At 37.1% G+C, this 27,990-nt stretch overlaps 1 long non-coding RNA gene across 1 annotated transcript in view; it reads left to right on the top strand.

Annotated features, from left to right (window-relative positions):
* Positions 1-200: 200 nt before the first annotated feature.
* LOC134736443 (uncharacterized) overlaps positions 201-27,990 on the top strand; it is a 46,538-nt gene continuing 18,748 nt past the window's right edge. The window contains exon 1 of the long non-coding RNA XR_010120443.1: positions 201-772. This is a non-coding gene — a long non-coding RNA (uncharacterized lncRNA). The remainder of the gene's footprint in view (positions 773-27,990) is intronic.

Genomic DNA, 27,990 nt, shown 5'->3' on the forward strand with positions numbered 1-27,990 from the left:
GCAGTCAAAATTCAATAAACTACTTCAGTGTTGTCAAAGCTGTTTTCTGTATTCATATTACAGCAAATGGGCCACTTAATCTTTAAAAAGTGATCAATTAGTCTAGCCTACATCACTTCTTATTGACAATGCATGCTACCAGGTGGCTGCTTTTGAATCTTTAAAAAAAGTGAAAGAAAATGTCTAAAAGGAAAGGTAAAGAGCATAATGAGATATGCTAACCTCTTACAAAATTCCGAATAAACTCCTGAAACTCCTAAAATGTTAATTAGTCCTCTTGTGCTGTATGCTTATCACATCTGTTTAGTTATGCCACCATAGACATGTTCCCTGGAATTCTTCTTCTAGTTTGTGACTTCTAGTTAATGATGTCATAAGCCTTTCTCAGCACATAGTGGCACCAAAATTCTCTCGTCACTTGGTACATAGTTCATAGGGATGGGAGCAGAGAGAATCAGGTTTGTGGGCCTGGATTTTAGTTCTGAACTTGTACTAGTTGATGCATTTCTAAAACTGTACTTAAAGAAACACATGCATGCCCAGGCCCACCTTAGCCATTTTTATATAGTCAGACTTGAGTGAAGCAAAAATACCTGTGATTTTCACAAAGTGTTTCTGAAGCACAGCTCTGCTCAGAGCCCTTGCTTTACAGATTCCGATAGTGTCAAATCAATGTCATTTAGTCTGAGTCCTCTGGAAAGCTGAGCCTGAAGCAATGATTATGATTCTAATAGTTTATTTTCCAGATACAATCACATCACAGGATGTTGAGGTAAGGAACAGATGTAATCTCTTGCAACACAGTGTGCTACCATGCTGGCTACTGCATCATAGCCATAACGCAACATGTCAGATAATTCAGCAGGCTTGTTCAATCAGCAGGGAGGAATTATCTAGAAGCCTTGAAAGGAAGCACTGTACCTGGGAGTAGTATGCAGGGGAGAGAAAGGAGAAATAATTGCCTGCTTGCTTTCTCTCTGTCTCCCACTGGTCAAAATTCACTCCAGGTAGAATTACCTCTTGCCCATTTCTAGTTGCTTCATCTGGTCCTTGAGTGACTCTGCAGGAATGCAAATTTTATGTCCTGTAGGGTGATGCTTCATTTAATTCCAAAGGTAGGGTTGATCTGGCAACAGGTGGGGTTCTGACTAAGAAAGTGAGGCAGAAAGTAGCTAAAGTTTATGTCCTTCAATGCAATATTGTCACTGAAGGTGAAGGAGAGATTATTGAGGGGTTATTTCAGCATGTCAAAAAGACAAAGTTGGACTTAAAGAGGGCATAGAAGATTGGGGAAAGACAGGAGCCACACAGAATACATTGGGAAAATAAAAATTAGTGTTAAATATTGTTGACTGGCACCTGGCATCTCTTTCCACCTTTCTATATTCTAACCTGCATCCCAGGAGTTGGAAGGCAAAGAGCTACATTTACAAGACTCTCTTGCTGTTAGGTTTCTGGCTGTAATTCAGATTTTGCCAATAGGTTGCACTTGTGCATAATATGTGGTAGAGAGCCCCTTTTTATGTGGCTGTGGTACCACCGACAAGTTTCTGTAGATGTGTGTACTGGCGACAATCGTAATTTCTTCACCTTTGGATTTCAGCTATAGTGGAGTGACTTTAAAAGCAAGAGTTGGCCAAGTGTGGTGGCTCATGCCTGTAATCCCAGCACTTCAGGAGGCCAAAGGGGAAGATAGTTTGAGCCCAGGAGTTTGAGACCAGCTTGGGCAACATAGTGAGACCCTATCTATAAAAAAGTTTAAAAAATTAGCTGGGCGTGGTGACACGTGCCTGTAGTCCCAGCTACTCGGGAGGCTGAGGCAGGAGGATCACTTGAGCCTGGTAGGTTAAGAACGAGGGGAGCCATGATTGTTCCATTGCACTCTAGCCTGAATGACAGAGTGAGACCTTGTCTCTTAAAAAAAAAAAAAAAAAACAAGATTCCAGTAGGGCCCTCTGACTTTAACTCCTTTAGCTCTTCCAACCATTTTGTAAGCACCCTCTTTCTGCATTAAAACTCTTTATGAGTCATATCCCTGGAGTAGTTTGGGTTTCCTGTAAATTCAGTAAGACAGCAGAAGCACTGAAAAAGAAGTAGAGCTTGTGGGATCTTGATACACAGACCCTCACGCTCAGCTCCTCATCTGCATTCATCGTCAGCCCAGGAATGGAAAGGGTAAGAAACAGCAAGTCTGCATGGTGGGAAGAGACAGTGTTTGGGATCAGGCTTTCAGGTTTGAATTCTAGTCTCAACACTTACTACTTAGTGAACCTTGGACTTTTGTTTCTTCAGCCTATAAAATGAACTAATACCTGCTCTAAACAACTTAGATTATGGCTATACAGATTTAATGAGATAATGGATATAAAAGTTCTTTTAGCAGCTGTAATGTGTCCTAAATCTTAAAATCATAAATCATCAGTACTTTGAGTAATGAATGTTGTGTGTTGTCACCTGGCCTGGAAATGAACTGGCCCAAACAATTCCAGAGGCAAGAGCAATGTGCTCGCCATTGTGTTCCCAGTTTCTAATACAGGGCTTGACATGCTGTTTGATAAATATTCATTGAATGAATTAATTAATGACAGTACCTGACAGCTTATTTACAGACTACAAGTTGTAGATGGGAAAATTAGAGTATCCCAGTGCTTGTTTTCATTCATGACTAGCCAAGACTGCTCCCTACAGAATGAGTAGAAAGCTTTTATTTTTATTTTTTTTTTTATTATACTTTAGGGTTTTAGGGTACATGTGCACAATGTGCAGGTTTGTTACATATGTATCCATGTGCCATGTTGATTTCCTGCACCCATTAACTCGTCATTTAGCATTAGGCGCATCTCCCAATGCTGTCCCTCCCCCCTCCCCCCACCCCACAACAGTCCCCGGAGTGTGATGTTCCCCTTCCTGTGTCCACGAGTTCTCATTGTTCAATTCCCACCTATGAGTGAGAACATGCGGTGTTTGGTTTTTTGTCCTTGTGATAGTTTACTGAGAATGATGTTTTCCAGTTTCATCCATGTCCCTACAAAGGACACGAACTCATCATTTTTTATGGCTGCATAGTATTCCATGGTGTATATGTGCCACATTTTCTTAATCCAGTCTATTGTTGTTGGACATTTGGGTTGGTTCCAACTCTTTGCTATTGTGAATAGTGCCGCAATAAACATACGTGTGCATGTGTCTTTATAGCAGCATGATTTATAGTCCTTTGGGTATATACCCAGTAATGGGATTGCTGTGTCAAATGGTATTTCTAGTTCCAGATCCCTGAGGAATCGCCACACTGACTTCCACAATGGTTGAACTAGTTTACAGTCCCACCAACAGTGTAAAAGTGTTCCTATTTCTCCACATCCTCTCCAGCACCTGTTGTTTCCTGACTTTTTAATGATGGCCATTCTAACTGGTGTGAGATGGTATCTCATTGTGGTTTTGATTTGCATTTCTCTGATGGCCAGTGATGATGAGCATTTCTTCATGTGTTTTTTGGCTGCATAAATGTCTTCTTTTGAGAAGTGTCTGTTCATGTCCTCTGCCCACTTTTTGATGGGGTTGTTTGTTTTTTTCTTGTAAATTTGTTTGAGTTCATTGTAGATTCTGGATATTAGTCCTTTGTCAGATGAGTAGGTTGCAAAAATTTTCTCCCATTGTGTAGGTTGCCTGTTCACTCTGATGATAGTTTCTTTTGCTGTGCAGAAGCTCTTTAGTTTAATGAGATCCCATTTGTCGATTTTGGCTTTTGTTGCCATTGCTTTTGGTGTTTTAGACATGAAGTCCTTGCCCACGCCTATGTCCTGAATGGTATTGCCTAGGTTTTCTTGTAGGATTTTAATGGTTTTAGGTCTAACATATAGAGTAGAAAGCTTTTAAGGGACTCTTTGATCAACTCCTGTCCGCTTTTGGTTGGTGATTTAGCCAAGTATTTGGGAGTTGTCAGTGCATTCTTTTTTCCAGTAAATATTTGAAGAACTCCCCAATATGTAAAGTTTTCTGGCCAAATCTTATCAACAAAATAGAAATAAGGCTGTTAGGAACCTGTAGCAAACGTATGAATGTCTACCTCCATTTTGCACTCATCTATCTCATGAGGTGGTGCTGTGCAGTTTCGATTTTCCACTTATTAGCATCTCTGTGGAACATTGTACAGAAGCTGGCACAAAATGTACCAGCTAGTTTCTAACATATTCTAACAAGCCCTGTGAGTGATTCTGAGGCATATAGAAGTTTCAAAGCCAGTGGTGTGGTGACTTTCAAACTTGTCTACTGAGAAAATATTTTTCCATGATTATGCATGTATTATCGTGTGTGAAACTTTCACAAAATCATTCTGAACCTTATCACCTGAAATAAAGGATATTTCCTAATATGTTCTGTTCTACTGTATTCTAATCTGTTTATGTTTTTGTAAAATGCTGGTTGTGACTCACCAAACTGATTCCACAAATCCCATGTGTTAACACCTATAGTTTGAAAAATATTGGTGTAAAACATATTAGACCCGGCTTAAGAAATACGGCCTCTAATAATGTTACTACCTTACATTTGTGTAACAAAAATCATTTTATACATATTTTTATTTTCACTACACAAGAGCCAATATGTATATTATGACTCCCAATTTTACAGAAGAGGAAACAGATGTTACCTGGAATTATAATGCTACTGAACCACATACTGGAACTACATCTTATTCCAAAGTACACTGATATTTCTGTTACGCATCTAGTTCAGTAGTTTGGGTACAACTTTTGTCATAAATAAGCTTTGTTACTTGTGGCGAGTTATTTCCCTTTTCCACACTTCAGTTGCCCCACTTATAAATGGTTTGAGGGTGGCCTAGGGTGGAGGAGTGGGGGACTAGGACTGGATGAGCAAAAGATTGGGAATGGGCTCGTTTTCTGCCTTAATCCTGACTAAAAGAATGCCATTTTCTTTCAGGAAAGACAGACAGACAGAAACAATTTACTAATTCCTTAAATTATAAATTTTATTATTTATCTTTTGATAATAACAATAATAACAAAAATTAACAGCTAAAATTTATTGAGCACTCCTTCCACTTCAGGAACGGTGCTTAGAGCTTTAGATACTTGATTAAATCCTCATTACCTTAAGAGTTAGATGCCATTGTCATCACCATTTGTAGAAGTGGAGATTGATGCTTAAAGAGTTAAGTAGTTGCCCAAAGATACCCAGCCTGTTTGGCACACTGGGAGAGCAGTGAGCTTACTTCAGAAGATTTAACCACCAAGCCACACTCCTGGCAAGGTGGTGATCTTGGCCACTATGCCAGATTGTCTACTTCCAGGAAACACCATTGAACATGAGTGACTGCAGTATATCTTATAACAGAGTTTTCCTGGAACCAGTCGAACTAAATCAAAAGAGTAACACTTCGTGAATTGCTGTCTCTTAACTTCTGTAACAGATTACTGGCTTAGCTGATACCGGAGTTGAGTTGTTAGCTAAAACTTGCAAGTGCTCCTTCCATTCTAAATGTTTCCGTTGTTTGCTAAAGTGATTTTTTTTTTAAAGACTACGTAAAATCCACGTTTCCTTCAAATTTGGCACTTTTAATCTGTTCCTAACTAGTAGTTTGTCAAATCACCTGGAATTTCAGAACTATTATCTAAACAATTTGCATGCTGACTTCAGAAGTTTTCAAAGTTGGGTGAGCGTAATAAACCTTTTGGGACAGGGGAATATCAGAATTTCTGTGTTTTTTTTTTTTTGATATGGAGTCTCGCTCTGTCACCCAGGCTGGAGTGCAGTGGCACAATCTCAGCTCACTGCAAGCTCCGCCTCCCGGGTTCACGCCATTGTCCTGCCTCAGCCTCCTGAGTTGCTGGGACTACAGGCACCTGCCACCATACCAAGCTAAATTTCTTTTGTATTTTTAGTAGAGGCGGGGTTTCACCATGTTAGCCACGATGGTCTCAATCTCCTGACCTCGTGATCCGCCCGCCTCGGCCTCCCAAAGTGCTGGGATTACAGGCGTGAGCCACTGCGCCCGGCCAGAATTTCTGTTTTTACCTCCTCTTTTTGAAAGTGTATGTTTGTAACCGGGCGCGGTGGCTCACGCTTGTAATCCCAGCACTTTGGGAGGCCGAGGCGGGCGGATCACGAGGTCAGGAGATCGAGACCACGGTGAAACCCCGTCTCTACTAAAAACACAAAAAAATTAGCCGGGTGTGGTGGCGGGCGCCTGTAGTCCCAGCTACTCGGAGAGGCTGAGGCAGGAGAATGGCGTGAACCCGGGAGGTGGAGCTTGCAGTGAGCCGAGATCGCGCCACTGCACTCCAGCCTGGGCGACAGAGCGAGACTCCATCTCAAAAAAAGAAAAAAAAAAAGAAGAAAGTTTATGTTTGTGCAGAGTACATTAGTGTAGTCATACATGTTTAAATCAATAAATAAGTAAACATTTATTGTGATTGTGTGATGAAAAATTATAGAGACTATTGATTTAGTCACTTTTCTATGTGAAGCTTGATTTTATCTGTTGATAGGGATAAGGTCTGTATTCGGCTTGTCTATTGCTGTGTAACAAACCATCCCCCAAACTGGTAGCTTAAAACAATATCAATATTTCATTTTCTCACATAGTTGCAATTTGGGCAGGACTCAGAGGGTCAGCTTGTCTTTGCTCTATCGCAGTGGCTTGAAAGCTGGGCTGGAGCCATCTGAAAGCTGCTCACTCACAGGTGTGGTAGTGAGGTTGGCTGTTGTCTGGGAAGATGCAAATGCTCTGAGACAAAAATGTCTGGAGCTCCTCAGCATTTCTTTCTTTCTCTTGTGGTCTTTCCATGTGGTCTCTCCAGTATGGCAGCTTCAGAGTAGTGAGACGTATTACACAGCAGCTAGGGCTCTGGAAGTGAATGTCCCAAGGGAGAGAATCAGTCAGAATCCCAATGACCTTTTCTAATCTAGCCTTGGAACTTGTACTTGCTCACTGCTGCCACATCCTATTCTTTAGAAGTAAATCGCTTGGTGAATAAGACTTGTTGATTGGAGGAGTGTCAAATAATTTGTTAACATACATTAACACCCTGTACACTTTGTTCAAGTGTCACTGGTTGGGCTAGTGAAAGGCCAATGATATGGTTGGGAGCCATCTAAGTAAATTTGGGCTTTAAGTTATAAGGTGGTTGTGAATCTGAGAAACCGAGCTGATCAGGAGGGTCTCCAGGCTGAGTGGATTAAAACCGCTTGTCTCATTTCCATTTCAGCCTCCTTGCCCCGTTTGGAGGTGAGGAAAGAAAAAAAGCATTAAAAGTAGACTAGGTGGTGCCCTGCTAAAGTGGGGAAGGTAGCTGGATTCCTCATCCTACTCAGGTAGGTCTGAGAGCAAGGGGTTATGGATCGTCTCACCAAAATATCATGTATGTCAAAATGTCATGATGGATATGTGTGTTAATAAAAAAATGTGTAAACCTTCCTTCAAAATGTCATGCCAACAATAGATATGTGTACTAGTAAAAAATGTGTATATCTCCCGTCAAAAGGTCATATCAATAATAGATGTGTGTTCTAATAAAAATATTTACTTTTGCTCTAAGCACTTTCCTACTTAAGTTAATTGGTGCTACTAAAACGAGTATAGCTACGGAACGTTCAAAATCAATTTCTTATTTGTGCCTTTTCAAACAGTTTAGGTAAATGAAGTAAATTTACAATGTATATTTTGAGTAAAAGCATTTTCTATAAATAATGAAACATGAGTAAAATAACGTACTGTTGGTTACCTATTCCACTGAGGGTAGTAGAACTAAATTGTTTAGATTTATGCAGGTTTCATTTAAGTCGTGATTTCTAAGAGTGTATCTATTCTTGAAATTGTTCTGAAAGACTAGTAACAACTTCCTTTGACATCTGATCAAATACGTTGTTAAAATTCAGAAGCCCTACTCGGAGAGGCTGAGGCAGGAGAATGGCGTGAACCCGGGAGGCGGAGCTTGCAGTGAGCCGAGATCGGGCCACTGCACTCCAGCCTGGGTGATAGAGCAAGACTCCGTCTCAAAAAAAAAAAAAAAAAAAAAAAAAAAAAAAATTCAGAAGCCAGAGAAGAATGCAGAACACTTGGAAGTTGTTCAGAGGAGAGCCTCAAAGATGATTAAAGGGATGAGAAATGAGACCCAAGGAAGCTATAATTTATTGAGATGATTCCATTTTGACAGGGCAGAGTTTGAGGTGATGACTCAGTTCATGTTCTGTTGACTAGAACTCGAACTCTGTGCTCTGCCATAAACTATATTGCTATGTCAAGTAATGTTCATAATTGGGAAAATGAAAATTTAGTAATGGAAATTTTTATAATGATTTTGATTTTGTTCCTTTTTCCCTGCAACCGAATTTAAATTTCATTAAATGTAAGGTTAGTGCATTCTCCTACTTCGAAAATGGATAATACATAGGATTCTTATTTTCACACCACATCCAGAAATAGTTTCCACATTCTAAACTCTGAAACAGGAAAATGCCTTGGTGTTCATCTTCATCCAGATGAATCAGGTCTTAATTTTAGTTTTCTGGAAAGAAATAACAGCGTGTACAAATCAAATTTTTTAAATTAATAATTGCAGCAGATTTTCAGGGCTGGCTGTTAAGTCATTTTCTGTAGTGGATACTAATTGATTATTAGCTCTCTAGAATGACTTAAATATGATGCTACCCTAAGACACTGAAAATAGAGCTGATCTACTTGGAGCCTAAGATCTTATGAATTTTCTTTTTTTAAGCTTTACACTTTTTTTTTTTTGGTCACGGGCTTTTCAGTGTTCTAGTAAAAAAACCTCTTAGATTTGCAAGATTATAGATTGCCTATAAATATTCTGCAACTAATGCATTTATGTTTTAAGTCCGTAAAGGAACACTTAGTATTGCTATATCTGCAGGTAGTTTGTTCACATTTATGTTTCTTAATTACTATGTTAGTATAACAGTCTCTCGGGTGCTTTTTCTATGATTGATGAACTTACTTTTTATTTTGATAAAGATGGCTGTTGCATTAGTGCTTAACCTCCATAGTGTAATCATTCTTGCCCCAGACAAATTTTCTTGACCTGAAAACCAAGTGTCTCTGTGGTAAATGCATTACATAAAAAAAAAGACCCTACACTCTGCTTTTTCTTCTTGTAAATCAGTTTTCTTATGTTTCACTTTTATGAGTTTCTAGTTGTGATGTTATTACAATTGATTCAGCAATGGAAGAAATTTTTAGTTGGATTTCAAAGGACTATTCTATGCAGTTGTGGTAGAAAGACATTCACTTAAGGTATTGTCTTAGTCCATTCAGGTTACTACAACAAAAATACCATAAACTGAGCAGCTTATAGACAATAAACATTTCTCAGAGTTCTAGAGACTAGGAAGTCCAAATCAAGGCACTGATGGACACTAATCCCTTCATGAGGGCCCTATCCGCTGATGTAATCACCCCAAAGGCCCTACCTCTTAATGCCATCACCTTGGAGATTAGGATTTCAATATATAAATTTTGGGGAGTACAAGTTGTGACACCATAGCAGGTATCTTGAATATATCTTGTAGTCCCAGATTTTCTAATTCTTAAGAATCATCAAATCTGATAAATTTCACATTTTACATGTCTTATGAATGCCCTACAAGTAGATGTAGGGGCTATACTCAGATAAAAAAAAGGTGGATGTCTGCATTTGCTTATGAGACTAATCTCAGCTGCAGGCAGAATATTTCGGAAAATTGTTAGAATTTCATGGGGTAACTTTTGCTCCTTCCCAAGCGAATTATTTTTAATTTCTCTTTCCTTCTACTTTTGTTTTCCATGAGTTTTTTTGTTTTATTTTATTTTAATCTGCAGACAATTTGCAGTGATTAGATTTGTTCAAAGTAGACCCAGATTCTTTAAGACTGGTAAATCCTCTCAGATTGAAACAAAACAAAATTACAAACACATACAGACATGCACACACACGTGCATACCCACATAAAAACAAAATAGGCAGAAAGAAAGTAAACTTTTCTGTTATACTACTATTCTTGGACCTCAGAATGATATTCATAAAAGCTTAAGGCAAAATGAGGGATGAAATCCAGATGAACTGGAACACTTGCTTTATTCCCTAAGAATTTATCTGAAAAGTTGTGGGCATATTGAATTTCACTTTAAAATTTTGGTACTAGAAGAGCTATCATTGAATGAAATTCTGCAGTGCTTCTTTTTGCAAAATGAAACATTCTTTTAGAGGGCAGAAGAGCATCTTTAACAGATCTCTTTCCAATGAACCTATTTTTTCCTGTAGTCTCTTTGAGCATCAAATTTATAAACTGTAAAGTAGATACTAGTTTATACTTGATAGAGTGGTCAAGAGAATTAAATGAGAATTAGTTTTTTGAGTAATAAATGCCTACATAAATGTCAGTAGGCTTATGTTTCAGACTGACACCTGTATTATATTAATAAGTCTTCATTTAGTTTGTGTAAAGGGGATGTAAGTTGGTGTCTACTCCTGCTCTGTTAACTGATTTCTAGAGTGTGACTTTGTATAAATCCTTAAGTACTTTGAACACCGTTTTTCATTCACATATTCATTCAGTAAGAAGGTATCAAGTGCCTACAATGTACCAGGATGCTATTGGCTCTGGGGATATAGCAGTGCAAGACAGAAATGCAGCTCAGGGAGCTGGCATTCTGATGGTGAGATGCAAGCACCAAACAAAGGAAATACGTAGGTATGTTAGAAGGTGATAAGTAGTGTGCAAAAAATAAAACTGAAAGGGGATAGAAAATGCGGGGGATTGATTTTTTTTAAGTTAATTAAGGTTGTCAGGGAAAGACCTCGCTGAGAAGGTAACTTTTGAGAGAAGACCTGAAAGTGATACAGGCATGAGTCATGTCGAAATGAGAGGGGAACAATTCCAGGTAGAGAGAACAGCAAACAGAAATCTCATGCAGTGAGCGTATGTCTTGGCAAGGAGGCCAGTGTGCTGGAGGTAAGTCAATGCGAGAAAGTCACAGAAGCTGAGGCCAAAGGTGGTGAGTGGCAGGCAGAATAGGACTATGTAGAGCATTTAAGGACTTTGCTTTTTACCCTGAGTAAGAAAATGAGACGTTTGAAGATTCTGTGTGATTTAGAATTTAACGGAGTCCTTTGGCTGGAGAATATAAAATACAGGTATCAGGTTTATCCTTTAAAATCTTTTCTAGCTCTAGGTCCAAGATTCTACATTGTTTGGTAGTTTCTCCACCAATTTTCCTCCTATTATTCCAGGCAGAAGAAAATCCTCTTCAGGCTCTTCTTGGTCAACTCCTGGGACCAGCTATTTGACACACTACAGGAATTAATTCTCCATGAAAGTGGAGTCAGTAAGGCCAATTGAACCTTCACTTTCTCATGGCTTTAAAAAAATAATTTAAAAGAAGATCGCCGTGTTTCAGAAGTACTAAAGAAATGTTGATAGTATATATGAGGGTTCATGGTGTGTATATAAAGACCATATAGTTTTGACCTCAGCACAAGTGAGCAGCTCAGTGCAAATCAGCTTGTCTTGTGGACATATAGGAAGACCCTCTCTCCTGTCCTTCTTCACAAACCTATGAAAGGCTGTTCTCTAAATTTTAACAAAAGTCTATTCCCTTACCAACAGGTGAAAGATTTGTCTCAATGTAATATAATCCCATGAGATTCCAGAGTGAGGAACGTGCTAGTAAATTCCAAAAGACTTTTAAGTTCTTCAAGAATGTTAAAGGAAGAAATTATCTTCAAGTGTTAAAATTATTTGCAATTCCAGCTTTATAAATTTGTTTTTACATGCTGCCTCTCTAAATCCCCAGTACATTGTTATTTGGGCAGTAGATACTTTATTTGTGTGCTGACCTGTAGTATGTCAGATTTTAGGAGAGCAAACTCCAGTGTGAAACAGAATAGCTGTTGTTCTGTACATTCAAATGATGGCTGATGCTGTTGATTATTTAAAAAAAGAATAAGATAATTTCACTTTTATTTATGGCAGTATAATTAAGCCAAATTTTCTTTATTTGGATGTAAACTTTCTATATTTAGCAAATATACTGAGTTAGAGCAATGGAAACCTCAAATTCATTTGTATTCTGACAGAGAGTGAGAGATAGAAAGAGAGAGAACATCAATGTTCTCTGCAATGAATTTTATATTTACAAAATAAAACATTAACTGAAATAACCAACATCATAAAAAAAGATGTGGGTGGCAGTTACCGAAGGGCATCTGGATCCTCTGTAAAAGACCTTGAAATTCCCAAGCACTAAGTTTAATAAGGAAAAGATGAGAAGATCGTATTGAAATATACAAAATTAACTTGGCAGAATATTCACAATTCATTTTATGCATGTATATAAGACAATCCCCTCTGCATCACAGCGTATTAAAAAGGACATGTCGGTTGGTATTAAGGATTACATTGAGACAGAACACAAGCTAATTGTTATATGGTTAAAGGCACTATTAAAAGTGATATGGTTTAATAAGGAGTATCATGGCCTGCTGTCCAAATACAGTGACTGTCTATGCTGCCGGCTTAAGGAGATCAGGAGAATACTTCAATGAGACTACTGAGTATTAAGAAATTTATTCACCAGATTAGTTCCCAACTTCTCTTAAAAAAATTTTTTTTAAAAACGTTACACATGCATAATAATAACATGCAATGGGTAATAATTACATCATGGAAAATGAGGTATCCATCTCCTCAAGCATTTATCCTTTGTGTTATAAACAATCCAATTATACTATTTCAATTATTTTAAAATGTACAGTTAAATTATTATTGAGTATAGTCACCCTGCTATGCTATCAAATACTAGGTCTTATTCATTCTTTCTAACTAATTTTTGGTACCCATTAACCATCTCTGCCTTCCCACCAACCCCCCAAAACATTTCCTAGCCTCTAGTAACCATCCTTCTTCCAGATTTACTTCTGAATCACTTTGAGAGGTTACTTATATATGATTACTGAAAGTCAAGATAATAACCAGATTATTTGGAAGAATCATGAGTATCAAAATGATGATCAAATAGTTGACTTATCTGATCCTTTACTTTCTACATTTTAAATTACTTCCCACCCAGCCAAGTAGTGAATTTGGAGCTGCTTAGACAACCATTCTGCTGTGATATGAATTATTTGTATAGAAAGTTAAGATACCTCAGAAATCCAAATCTGACTGCTGCATGTCAGGCTCACAGCCACCGTGCCACTGTCCATCAAAAGGATACAAAACCAGCAAGAAGCCCCACAGGCTTTGATTTTGAGGTCCTTAGGCAAATGGTCTCAATTTTGAAATTATCTCTTCTTAATAGGAAGTACTCACATAGTGCTATTATATGCCAGGCAGTTGAATTTATGTAATCCTCACATCAGTCCTATCTCATGTGTACCAGTTAGCTTTGTGCTGCATAAAAAAGGGCCTTAAAATTTAGTAGCTTCAAACTAACTAGATCATATGCCCAGAAGACAATAGCACTGCATATCATTCACTAGTCTGTGGGTTAGCTGGACAGTTCTGCTTATCCAGCTAGTGTATTTTCTGTCTGCTAATCTTAGCTAAGCTCTGTTATAATCTGAGGGGCCTTGGCTGGTACCAATGGGCTGACTCACTGGTTCTGGCCCATGTGATTGCTCATCACCCAGCAACATGTTCCTATGATGGAAACATCATTTTTCTATGGGGAAGGCAGAGTCCTGGGAGAGAGTAGAAGAGAACAATGTCTGTTGAAGCCTGGGCTTGGAGAAAATGCATTGTCACTTCCAATGGGTTTTTTTGACCAAAACAGTCGCAAGGCCAGCCTCTAGTCAAGGGAGGGGAACTAGATGGGAGGAAGTACGATGGATGTGAATATAGGGAGGAGTAAAGGACTGTGTCCATTTTTAGAATCTACACAAGTGGGCACAATTATTTTCATTTTGAAGATGAGGGAACTGGGATACAGAGTTTAAATGACACAGATTATATAGATTCTAAATGTCCAAATCAGAATTCAGACACCCAGGGAGAGACAGACTCCAGAATCCATTGTTTATCAATATGCTATTTATTTTGTGTGTGTATTTCCTGGATGTCACTGCTACACGTATTGAGAAAGAAGATCATGCTCCTTGAATCCTTTCTTGTGCAAGACCTTTGATTCCCTTGGTACCATCCATTGTATCCCATCCCCTGGACCAAATGTTTGCAATATATAACACTTCTTTCCACTTTAGTATTTTCTCCTGGTCTTTACAGTTACCTAAAAAAAATCATTAAGTTTTAAAATTTTAAAAAGTGGTACATATGAATGTGTTTTTGTCTTTAGAATGCAAATAGCTGAGAATAGAAACTATATTTTATTTAATATTTATGGTTTTTAGCAAGTTGTAAAATATTTTTCAAAATTCCCAGACAAGCTCTTTCTTCTACTAGCAGGTAAATTCCATTAAGGTAGGGACCTAAACTCCAGGCTATAGTTGTTTCCCCAACAGGTAGCAAATGGGAAGTATTCAGTAAGTATGGATTAAATGGAGGAATGAAGGAAGCCACAATTTCAATTATTAGTAGTAAATATATTTCATCATTGATTTTTATCAAGTAGGTTATACTAACATTATATTCTTTAGTTTTCAAAATAACTTTCTATGTTTTTGTTTATTCAATGCCACTTTTTCTCATTATATCTTTGTATTTTATGTGTGTGTGTATATATATATATATATATATATATATGTTTATGTTTGTATGTGGTACTATAATACTAATCCAGATTTTAAAGACTTTTTTTTTGTAAAGGTTGAATTCGTTTTCTCTATAATTTCATGCTATGACTCCCTGTCAACCTGAAAACATGGTAGTGTTTTTAGTGCTTGTACTAAAGCTTTTGAGACTATGGAAACTTTCAGCCCATGTGGGGCCTTGAGAAAGTTGGAGCTCACAGCCCACCCCTTCCGTTGCTCTGTTGCTGGTTTGAAATCTAATCCTTGGGCTCAACTAAGTACTCTGTATTATGAGTTTTGAAAACTCCTTGAAGTTCCCTTTTGGAAACTCTTCTCAGTTACCTGGTGGGTTGTTTGCAGTGCTTTTTTCACTTTACCAATGGGAATTAAGACACAGACTGGGTAAGCAGCTTGTCAAATTCAAAATCAAGGCCAAAGGATTGGGTAGCCTAGATAAGAACTGAAGGAACTCATTTTATAGCTCCCTGTTCAAGAGCCTAAGAAATGTAGTTTGTAAGGAAAGCATGATATGGAGAACAAATACCACCTCTCTTAATCATGAATTGTGTGTGTTTGTATGGAGTTTTTGATTAGAACATACTAAAGGGTTGGTATGTGGTTAGTTTGTAGAATTGACAGTGGATTCACATGATTATTAATAGGAGAAATATTTCATGATTAATCTCGTTAGCATGTATAATTGCTATCAGGAGAAAGATCATATGCCTAGAAGACAAAGAGCAAAATAAACTTATATTGATTTCTTCCTCTGGAGATTAGAACACAAGTCATCAGAATGCACGAGTAGAGCCCCAAGTTAGAACGCTGCCTAAGTATGAGTTCTTCCTTTGTGATAAACCCCATTTTAACCCAGAATCCGTCCACATACAGCAATTGGTCTCAGGATGTTTTCCATGAATTTATTTTATTACAATGATATTCTTTGTCAATGAAGATTCTGAGGTTTTATCCATTGAGAAGTAGGATTTACTCCTGAGTAACCGGCTTAAAAGTCTGTGGTCTTTACAATACCTGAAATTGCCTTCTTCTCTGACCATTATTTTAATGATTTTTATATAATTACATCTTTATAAAGTTAATACTGTGTGTTCATACAGTAGCTTATGTATTTTGCCCTTTTTTTTTGTCTTCACAGTCAGAAAAGAAGCTACTTTAGAGTGAGGGCCTCAGAGCTTTCATCATCCTGGCTCTGGTCCATCCATCCTTTCTCTGATCTGTAGCTCAGGAGTGGGGTGAAGTAGACATGCCCTAGATGCATGTCACTGCCAGGCAGGTCCTTGGATGGGAAAGTACAAGGTGTACTCACAGAAAGGTGAGAAAAGGCACACGTGGTGGAAGCAACTTCTGCTAAAAACTTAACTGACTTAGAATCATTTTCTTCTTTTAAACTATAATTTTATGTATCTCATTAGTAAAGGCCTCATGGAAGGAAATGAAGTATGTCTGAAGAACAATTGACTGCTGCTTATATATAAAAGAAATGAAATTTAAATACAACAACAACAACACACACATCTGTGACAGTCTGTTATATTGTAGCTTGTGGTTGATAAGGGCTTTTATCTTGATTAGCAGGAGAGAGTGCAATATGGAGCACTCTATAGATCAGCAGTTCTCTATCATTTTTCAATTTGTAATTATCAAACTGCCTGACTGAGAGGCAGGATAACTAGTATCATCTTTCCCAGACTTATAAGAAGAATTACCTGGAGGCCTCATTAAACATACAAATTCCCAGCTCCACCCATATCCTGGTAAATGTGAGCCTCCAGGGAAGTACTGTGGATATTCATAGTTTGAAGGTAATTGTGTTAGCTGACAGTTTTGAGGATTTATAATTCAACTTTGCCATTGTCTGTGTTGAGATGACATGTTATTTCACCATGTCTAAACATGCTTACTTTTCTGTAAAAGCAAGGTGATGATAGTATCTCCTTCTGGATACTATTTTGAACATTAAATGACAAAATGTGTGCAAAACAATTATCATGGTGCTTGGCGGAAATGCTGGATTTGCATCAGCTACTTCTGCACCTGCTACTGATGTTGTCATTTTACCTAGTGAACGCTGATGCTCTGGGTCCTCCTAATTGGAGGAAATAATACATATAAATGATATAGAGAAGTTTCAAGGGAAAATAATGGGAAAGGAAGCTCTGACAGGTTGGAAAAGGGCTGAGGCAGTCTAGGTTAGAGAGATGGACTAGATTGATCCTATGTAGAGAGAGGACCTAGATAGATCCTAGGCAACAGAACAGTCAATTCTGTTCACATACATGCTCCAAGTTTTTGTTTTGCCTTCCTGCTTACTCCCCTTATGGTAATAAGGGACTTGGCTCGTTTGCCTTGATAAAAAATGTTTTTGTAGGAACTAAGACATGATACAGTTTAACTGGTCAATAATATTATTTTCATTTTATAAAATTTTCATTTTGGATGTGCTGATAAAGAAGATATTATTGCTTTGCATGAACGAGGCCATCAGAAAGGCAAATATGTGTAGTTCTCATAACATCAAATTTATTCATTACCATTTATTGAGCACTGACTCTTTGGTAGGCACTGTTTTAAACACAAAGGATGTATCAGTGAGTACAAGAATAGGAGAGGAAAATGCTCCTGCCCTCACGGAGTTTTTGTTCTTGTGTGTATGTAAATACATACATAAGTAAGTTATGTAATGATAATGAGAAAAGCAAGTGTGTGTGTATGTCAATACATACATAAGTAAATTATGTAATGATAATGAGAAAAACAAGCAAGGCAGGAGGAATGGGAGTATAGGCTGTGTGTGTGTGCTGGAGGGAAGGACAGAGAAAATGAAGCCAGGATTCTGTAGGGCCCTGGTAAAGACTTTGACTTCAAGTTATATAGGAATTTTATAGAACATTTTGAACCAATAATATTTTCAGAGAATCTCTCTGGCTTCTGGACAATGAATTCCAGGAAGGCAAAGTCCCTCTTCAGGTAGGAGACTATTATAATAAACTAAGAGAGAGCTAATGACAGCCTGGGCTAGGGTAGTAGCAGTAGAGAAGATGAAGAGTGATCAAACTCTGGATATACTTTATGGGTAGAGACAACAGAACTTGTTAGATAGATTGGAATTGGGGATTGACAGAAAGATAAAAATCAAGAAGAACTCAATCTAAGCAACTGAAAGTTAGGAGTTGCCATCCCTCTGAGATGGAATAAAGTATAGAGAGGCAAGTTTTTATGGGTAAAGTAGGAGTTAGATTTTAGGCCTAAGTCATACCTCTTAGCCATCAATGTGGACATGTTGAGAATGAGAAGCAGGTAGTTGTATATGCGAAGGTCTGAAATTCAGGGGAGGGATTTGAGCCAGAGACATAAATTTAATGCCAAGACCAAATGGGATCACCAATAGAACGTATAGGAGACTGGACCACGGAAAGAGTTCTGGGACTTGGAACCTATATAGAAGAGGGTAAGGAGATGAAAAAAAATCATCTCAGAAGACTGAGAGGAGCAGCCAATGAGCTAGAGGAAAACCAGAACAGTGTATGTCCTGCAAGTCAAGGGAAGACATTTTGTCAAGAAGAGAGTGATCAACTGTGTCAAATGGTACTGAGAACAAGATGTGTATTTTATTCACCACTGGATTTAGCAAAGTGACAATCATTGGTGAAAACCATGAGAGCAATTTAAGTGGACTAGTGCTGTAAATAACAGGATTAGTGTAGATTCAGGAGAGAATGAGAGTGGTGAAATGAGAGAGAAAATGAATGTGTGTTGCAGGAGCCAGGGGGATCTTACTTTTGAGAACTTCTCTAACACACACCCAAACATTCATACTCTTCTGCAATCCCAGTTTCTATACCCCAGTCAATGAAGCAAAGGCCCAAGACTTTAGACAAACCAGACTACTGACAGCTCCCCAAAGCCCCATGCTTCTTAATGCATCTAGCTACAGATAAGATTATTTTTTGCTTTCATTTTTCATGTTAGAAAGGAAGGAATAAAGGAGGGAGGGAAAGAAGGAAGAAAGGAAGGAGGGAAGTAAGGAAGGAAGGAAGATAAGAAAGAAAGAAGATAGGAAGGAAGGAAGAACAAAGAGAAATAATAACTATATATTTTTGGCAAATTTTTTTTTTCACCTGCTTCCTCCTTTAATCTCATTTGATGTTTATAACAGTCATTTGAAATGGGTATTATTTCTTCTTTCCAGATGGGGAAACTGCAATTAGAGAGATTAAATAGTCTGTTCAAGATCTCAGAGCTCATAAGAGACTGAATCACTTCAAACTGAGATCTAGCAGACCTCAGAATACCAATTTTACAGATTTATCTGAAATAGGAAATTCTTGATAAGCCCATAGTTTGACTCAGCCTTGGAAACATGGCTTCAGGCCCTTTCTCATCTGCCTGGAAGATCTCATCACCTATTTGGCCATTCATTTCAATCATATGTGATTATTAAGTTCTCTGTGTTCCCTTTATGGTAAACATACATTTCTCATATTTATACAGAATTTCAGAGTGAAATGTATTTTGCTATAAAATTGGCCATGATAATTATTCAAGATAAAATGAATAATCTTATGTAGAATGCTATCTAAAGTTGTGTTAAATTTACTGGATATATCAATAGATAGAAATAAGCCATTTTCTGAGACAGAAATTACAGAAGAAATTACAGAAGGAGTCACGTAATTTTACCCTTAAGATGAGGTTAACAGAAGGGCTTCAGTCGGCACAAACATTTTTAATATACATGGGTCAGAAACTGCAACAGGTTGCAGCTGACCAAGGGCTCCTGGGACAAACATAACCTGCTTTTATATTTGTAAATGCTTAGATCTCCTCTTAGCTCAGCTTTGGGTTTCTTGACTCCTCCCATTTGGGATATATTGTTTATTCATACTAAATGGCAAAGTGTTAGAAAAGTGAATTCCTCTGCCATATTTGGTTCCTTGAACCTCAAAGCTTCTTACAGAAATGCTGATTCTGCTTTCTCAGGAGGAATAACTTTCCCAGCAGTATTTCCACCAACTTCTTCCTGGATAAAGAAAGATTTTTAGGGTTCTCCTTGAAATAAAAATGACTTGAACCAAAATTGATTGAATAGATTAGGGGAATACAGGTATATCTTAACAATCAAACAGATATGTTAGCTACCAGTTCTTTACAAATGGTGCGTGGTGGAAAAGAAAAATGGCTGTGAAAAGTTAGGTAGATGAGCTAACAAAAGATAAATGCTCTGGAACACACATAGTTCTTCATAGTCAAATAATCAGAGCCATTTTAGACATGTTGTCTTTGGAAAATAAACACTCAACTAAAAAATATGATCAACAAATATTTCTTGAGTATACACCAACCAAATAATAAGTTAGATGAGTTTCCTCATAGAATTCCCAGCCTAGTGGAGGAGATAAACTGGGTGATAACGTAAAAGTCATAATTCCTCCCATGCGATCTTACGAAGTGATTATCTCCACCAATCTCAGCCCGAAAGTCAGAGACGCTCCTGTTTAATAGTGTCATTATCAACATGAGATATGCTTTGAAGAAGGAAAGGGAAAATAAAATCATATTTACGGTTTCTTTTACCAAACTGGAAATCAGCTTGAAAGAGTTCAGTAAAACTAAACATGAAATTGAAAGTCATAGTTAATCCATAAATTTGGTAACTGAGAGGACAACAGTAGAGTAAGGAACATGGAAAGAGAATGCAAAAGTTGAATTAAGTATACTTATTTATAGAACATTTGTGTAAAATAGAAATAAGTTGTTCTCATCAGAGAGGGGAAAAAAATTCTTACCATTGAAAGTCAGATCCATGACTCAATTTTTGTAGGTTTTTATTCCTCTCTCAATCAGTTTTTTCCTTTCATTGTCTCTCTGAGGTTTGGTAAAAAGGTCATCCAAGACATGTGGTTTTCTTTTCTTATTTCTTCCCTCATTTGGGGATGTTCACAACTAGGTTTATTGGGCAATATTCACTTATTCATAACCTACTAATCTTTCCTTTGTGGTATCCTCTTCCTTCAGAGGATTCATGATATTTTTATAAAGTTTAAAAAACCATTTTTTTCCTAGACTCCTGAAAGAAATATTGTCAAAAAATAGGAGTTATTAGTAAAATAATTAATTACTTTTTCACCAAGGTTCCATCCTCTATTACCCAAGAATATATTTCACGTATTTTATGGTTAGACGATCATAGTCCTGATCACTGTATCTTAAGTATTGACAAGTTTTTCTTATTCAAATAGACATGTACTTCCTTGTCATAATTGTTTTAAAGATGACTTCCTCCTTCACATTTGTAAAGAATGATTATCTAAATGTCATCTGTTTAGTAGTGCTAATATTATATTTTAGTGCTTCTTTTGAATGCTTAGCCTTTAGTATTTTATAAGCTGAAGACGGCTCTTATGCAATTGTTTTTACCTGTTAAGTCACTATTTCCACATTAATAATAGGGTAAAGATATCAGGCTTCAGTTTAGATTATGAAAGTTCCTAATGTCTTTTCCACATTGACTTCAAGCAAGGAGAAAACTTCCTCTCTTGTTTTCATGGGAATTTTATGAATTCCAATATGTATATTTTTCCAGCTGTAGTATTTTATTTGCAGTTGGAAATTAAGAGTTAAGATATCACTTTTCTGGTGAAAAATTGTTGAATACCAAGTCCTAGCAGTCAAAGCTGATTTCAGCTGCTCAAGTGGTATGATTTTTTTCGTGTATAACTTAGAATTTTTAAAAATTCTCTTCAGTTATTTACATTGACACTTCAGAGTCAGGGAAACATTAGGTTATGTTTTTTTTCTCACATTAACTACCTTTTTGTAAGTATAATTACCTTTCTTGTTATATGGCCTTAAGTAGATGAGTAAGACAAATGAAAACTCTTGGCTAATATTATTAAAATGAAGCCATTTAATTTGATACCTGTCTTAGATTGCAAGTGAGATTCCTTGATTCAAAATGTTTATGTGTCTAGAAAATACTCACTGGTAATTCATTATAACAGCAAGTCTTTATCTTTGCTTCATCTCAGGAAAATTATTTCCCTATTATGCATTTGACAGAATAGCTCAAACTGACATGCAGGACAAAATGAAAGGTTGTGATTCTCACATGGATTTTTTGGGGTCACGTGAGTTTATATTACTTCATGCTTACATTTTTATAAATTTTTGAATTTGAGCCTGTATTTCTCAGATTTAAATGTTTGTCGTGTTTCTCTCTCACATCCACTTGAAAAGTAGCATGTTACAGGTATCATGGAACAATAAGCGAAAAATAGGTATGGCTTTTTCTTAAATAACACCTTATTTTAGTTGTTGTTGAGGAATTTCTTTTTCCAAAAGAGGAGACGGTGTATTTTTTAGTGGGGTGGGGCATGCTTAAGTAGGAGTCAGAATATTGGTATGGGTCAGCTCTGCCACTAATTAGTTAAGAGGGTCACACCACCTAATCCCTGAGCTCAAGTTCTTTGTCCGTAGAGTATGAGGCAGGATGAATTAATTCTGAAGTTTTTAGAGGGGTGGGAAATGACCTTCTTTTCTCTGCCTTTATGTGCAGTTATTCATTTATATGTTTTTTTCACTGACTTTGTGGTCAATAAAGTCTATTAGAGAAGATTCCTGGAAATTAGGAGAGTTAGAGTATCTGCCACTCCAGAGAACCAAATTTTGAAATTCTCCCTATTCTGAGCATCCTCTTCTTTGAAGGAACCAATCAAAAAGGTCCAGGGACAGCTATTAGATTGTAAGCCAGCTTGCAGGAGTTTATGATCGACATTCTAATCTTCAACACTGGAAGGGAATAGCCTTTATGAATGTTTAGCAATAGCAATTTAATAGCACCCCAAAGGAAGTTGCATTTAGCATCTACATGCAATGACACGAAGCTGACTGAAATGGAATTTTACTGCCTCATCACTTTAGTTTAATACAGTTTGTTTTCCCTGCCATGTCTTCTTATTTCAAGCTTCAAAATAAGGTGGGTAGACAGTTCTATAGGCAGTTTTCAATCATGTTGTCTAGGCCATCCATTTTCCATTTAACAGAGAACAGTTAATAGTACCACACTTAATATGGTGTGATACTAGTATGGTTTTAAGCTTATCAGGTATTAATATGGAGGTTTAAAAAATGTCTTGAGGAATATCCAGTCCAAAATGAAAATAATATTCTAAAAATTCAGTTCAGTTTTAGAAGTATGTATCACTCCTTGCTGTTTGGAGATTTTGAGCCTTCCCTTATGCTGTCCTTGGCTTTACATCTCCCTGGTAAGCATCTTCTGAAAGTCTGCTTGTGTCATTTCTGCTTCAAACATTATTATCAAAAAAACAGGTTTAGAGTCTGCAATTGCAGGTGATTATGTTTATAGAGTTGGGAGATTAGTGTAATAATCTAAAAAACAGCACATTTTGTGTATATGCATAGATTCTAACTTCCGTAGTGAATGGATTTTTATGCTCCTAGGCTGTTATGTTACTGTCGTCAGACTCTAGTCACCCATTGATAATGACAATTGCATTGATTGCCTCAGCATCAGCTGACCTCCTGTGACTAAACATCTTCACATAGCAGACAGTTCATTCAAAAAATTGGACCTAGAATTGCTGATATGCAATTCTCTTTCAATGCCCAAAGTCCCTGTAAATTTTTGACTGAAATGTTGTATTGAGTTAGAGAAATGGAGCTTTATTCCAGATGTTTAAACAGTCTTTTTTAGGCCTTCATAGGGTTTTTCATAGACATTTATTGTTACTTTTATAAGTGCCATTTAGGCTGCTTATGATTGAGAATGTAAATTCTCCCAGTCCAAATTTAAGACCTAATATAAAGACTTTTATTTAAGAATTATTGATTCTTCTTGTTTCTGTCTCCAGCCCACTTCTCTACCACCTCAAAATAGTTTTTATTTCAGAGAGTTAATCGTGAAATGTATTAATCATGAATTGAATCAAGCCATGTGATCTCCATGCTGATATGGAGGAGTATAAAAAGCCTATCGAACACAGTATCATGTCAATCAAGGGACAGGGTAATAAAGTGTGTACGAGGTGAAGCTGCAGAATAAGACAAATGTGGGTTGGACTGAGTTGCAAATTGGTCACTTTTTATTGTGTGATCTTGATTAAGGTATTTCATTCCTTCAAGTCCATTTACCACACCTTTAAAATAGTGTTGATAATAATACCTCATCAGTAGAATTTGTGTTTATAAAGACTTAAGTTTTTTAGAGAAATTTTAGGTTCACAGCAAAATTGAAAGGAAGATACAGAGATTTCCCATATACACCCAGCCTCCACACATGCACAGCCTCCTCTGCTATCGACATCCGCCACCACAGTGGTATGTTTGTTATAACTGATGAACCTTCACTGATACATCATTACTCAAAGTCTATACTTTATGTTAGGGTTCGCTCTTGACATTGTACATTCTATGGCTTTGGACAAATAGATAATGACATACATCCATCCTTACAGTATCATACAGAATCTTTTCACTACCCTAAAAATCCTCTCTGTTCTGCCTGTTCATGCCTTCCTCACTTCAACTCCTGGCAATCACTGATCTTTTTACTATCTGTGTAGTTTTTCCTCTTCCAGAAAGTCATGTACATGGAATTATGCAGTATGTAGCCTTTGCAGATTTGCTTATTTCATTTAGTAATATGCATTTAAGTTTCTTTCATGGTGTTTCATGGCTTCATAACTCCTTTTTTTTTTTTTTTTTTGGTGTTGAAGTCCATTGTCTGGATGTGCCACAGCTTATTTATCCATTCTCTTTCTGAAGAACATCTTGGTTGCCTCCAAGTTTGGCAATTATTAATAAAGCTGTTTTAATTTCATTTGAGTAAATACCAAGGAGCGTGATTGCTGGATAATATGATAAGAGTTTTCTTTGTTTTGCAACAAGATGCCAAACTGCCTTGCAAAGTGCCCGTACCATTTTGCATTCCTACCAGAAATAAATAGAGTTCCTATTGCTCCACATTTGGTGTTACCAGTTTAATGGAATTTGGCCCTCCAAAGATGTGCTTTGTAGTGTTTCTGTCATGACCAAATGACATATTTTTAAAAGGCACTTATCATAGTACTTGACACATTCTAAATGTATTATTGTTATTACCTGTTCTTATTCTATTGTGCCAGTCAGTGAAAAAAAAAATCAGTCAAAATAGATTGTTAGACTTTTGTTTCTGGCCATTATGCACTTAGGAAAACAGACTTATCCTCCTTCCATAAACAACTGGAAACTAGGTAATATGCTTGAAATGACTGTTGTTAAGTTTTGGGCCACAGGCAGTGTAAGACTGCAATTCCTGAGAAGGAAACAGATGGAATAAATGCTACCCAACAATAACCTGGAAGCACATTCCTGGAATGAGGTTTAGGATTTCTGCCTGGAAGTACATTCTGGAATGAGGTTTAGGAAGGGGTTCCCAAGCAAGGCAGGTTGGTCTTAACTGAGTTGAGGAGACATATCAGAATTCAAGGAGGCTACATTAGTTGGCTGTTGCAAAGCAGAGTTCTGAGCAGAATAGAGCTAAGGAAAAAAAAAAAAGCTTTGGAAATCTGCATAGGAGTTCACTTGAGCCTTTGCTGCATCCTAAGTTCACATACACTTCACCAGATCAGGAAAAAAAAACAAAAAACCATGAGGGAGCTATAAGCTGAGGATAGCATGGAGATGTTTGAGCTATGCTCAGCCAGAATGGAGAGTCGTTTTGATCACAGAAATCATGGACAAACTCAAAATGGTCATGCCTTAGTAGTAGGGTTAAACTACACCTAGAATAAATAGAATAAATATTACTGTTACAAAAAATAAAAGCACATCTTTTCATTTTAAAAAATTTTATTTTACTTAATTTTTAAACATTTAACTTTTATTTTAGGTTCAGGGTTTGTTCGTGCAGGTTTGTTATATAGGTAAGCTTGTGTCTTGGGGGTTTGTTGTACAGATTATTTTATCACCTATGTATTAAGCCTAGTACCCATTAGTTATTTTTTCCTAATCCTCTCCCTCCTCCCACCCTCCACTCTCAGATAGGCTCCAGTGTGTGTTGTTCCGCTCTGTGTGTCCATGTGTTCTGATCATTTAGCTCCTACTTATAAGTGAGACTATGTGGTGTTTGGTTTTCTGTTCCTGTGTTAGTTTGCTAAGAATAATCGCCTCTAGCTCCATTCATCTTCCTGCAAAGAACATGATATCATTCTTTTTTATGGCTGCATAGTATTCCATGGTGTACGTGTACCACATTTTCTTTATCCAGTCTATCATTGGTGGACATCTAGATTGATTCCATGTCTTTGCTATTGTGAATGGTGCTATAGTCAACATACGCGTGCATGTGTCTTGATAATAGAACAATTTATATTCCTTTGGGTATATATCCGGTAACCGGATTGCTAGGTTGAATGGTATTTCTGTGTTTAGGTCTTTGAGATATTCCCACACTGTCTTCCACAATGGTTGACCTAATTTACACTCCTACCAACAGTGAATAATCACTTCTTTATCTCTACAACCTCTGTGGCATCTGTTATTTTTTGACTTTTTAATAATAGCCATTCTGACTGGTGTAAGATGTATCTCATTGTGGTTTTGATTTGAATTTTCTTTTTTTTAAAATTTTGGTTTTTTTTAATTATACTTTTTAAGTTCTGGGGTACATGTGCAGAATGTACAGGTTTGTTACATAGGTACACACGTCCCTTAGTGGTTTGCTGAACTCATCAACCCATTATCTACATTAGGTATTTCTCCTAATGCTATCCCTCCCCTATCTCCCCACCCCTCGACAAGCTGTGGTGTGTGATGTCCCCCTCCCTGTGTCCATGTGTTCTCATTGTTCAGCTCCCACTTATGAGTGAGAACATGTGGTGTTTGGTTTTCTGTTCTTATGTTAGTTTGCTGTGAATGATGGTTAGATAATGGATATTAGACATTTTTTGGATGCATAGTTTGCAAAAATTTTCTCCCATTCTGTAGGTTGTCTGTTCACTCTGTTGATAGTTTCCTTTGCTACGCAGAAACTCTTTAATTTGTCAATTTTTGCTTTTGTTGCAATTGCTTTTGGTGTCTTCGTCATGATATCTTTGCCCTTTCCTATGTCCTAAATGGTATTGCCTGGGTTGTCTTCTATCATTTTTATAGTTTTGGGTTTTAAATTTGTCTTTAATCCATCTTGAGTTAATTTTTTATATGGTATAATGAATTCAATCTTCTTCATATGGCTAGACAGTTTTCCCAGCACCATTTGGTGAATAGGAAATCTTTTCCCCATTGCTTGTTATTGTCAGGTTTGTCAAGTACTAGATAGTTGTAGATGTGCAGCCTTATTCCTGGGTTCTTTATCCTGTTCCATTGTTCTATGTATCTGTTTTGTACCCGTACCATACTGTTTTGGTTACTGTAGCCCTGTAGTATTGTTTGAAGTTAGATAGTGTGACACCTCCAGCTTTGTTCTTTTGCTTATAATTTCCTTGGCTGCTTGTGCTCTTTTTTGGTTCCATATGGACTTTGAAGTAGTTTTTTCTAGTTTGGTGAAGAATGTCAATGGTAGTTTAATGGGAATAGCATTGAATCTATAAATTGCTTTGGGCAGTTATTTTAAGGGGTACAAGAGCAGTTTTTTTACATGGATATACTGTGTAAGTGAAGTCTGGGCTTTTAGTGTATCCATCACCTGAATAATGTACTTTGTGCACATTAAGTAATTTCTCATGCCTCTCTCCCTCCTCTCCTCCCACCTTTCCGAGTCTCCAATGTCTATTATTCCACTTTCTATGTTGATTATTTCACTGTCTATGTACAAACGTAGACATTATTTAGCTCCCACTTATAAATGAGAACATGCAGTATTTGACTTCTGTTCCTGAGTTGTTTCACTTAAGATAATGGTCTCCAGTTTCATTCATGTTGCCCCATTAAAAGGCGGGCAAATGACATCAATAGATATTTTTCAAAAGAAGACATACGAATGGCTAAAAAGCATCTGAAAGAAAATGCCCAACATCATTAAGTACCAAAGAAATGCAATGGGGATTTCTCAGAGAACTAAAAATAGCACTACCATTCGACCCAGGAATCCCACTACTGGGTTATCTACCCAAAGGAAAAGAAATCATATCAGAAAAAGATCTGCACTTGTATGTTTATCACAACACTATTTACAATAGCAAAGACAGGAAATCACCCTAAGTGTTTATTAACAGATGATTGGATAAAGAAAAATGTGAGAGATATCTATATATACACACACACA

Source organism: Symphalangus syndactylus, chromosome 4 (assembly GCF_028878055.3).
Source record: "Symphalangus syndactylus isolate Jambi chromosome 4, NHGRI_mSymSyn1-v2.1_pri, whole genome shotgun sequence".
Lineage (NCBI taxonomy): Eukaryota > Metazoa > Chordata > Mammalia > Primates > Hylobatidae > Symphalangus > Symphalangus syndactylus.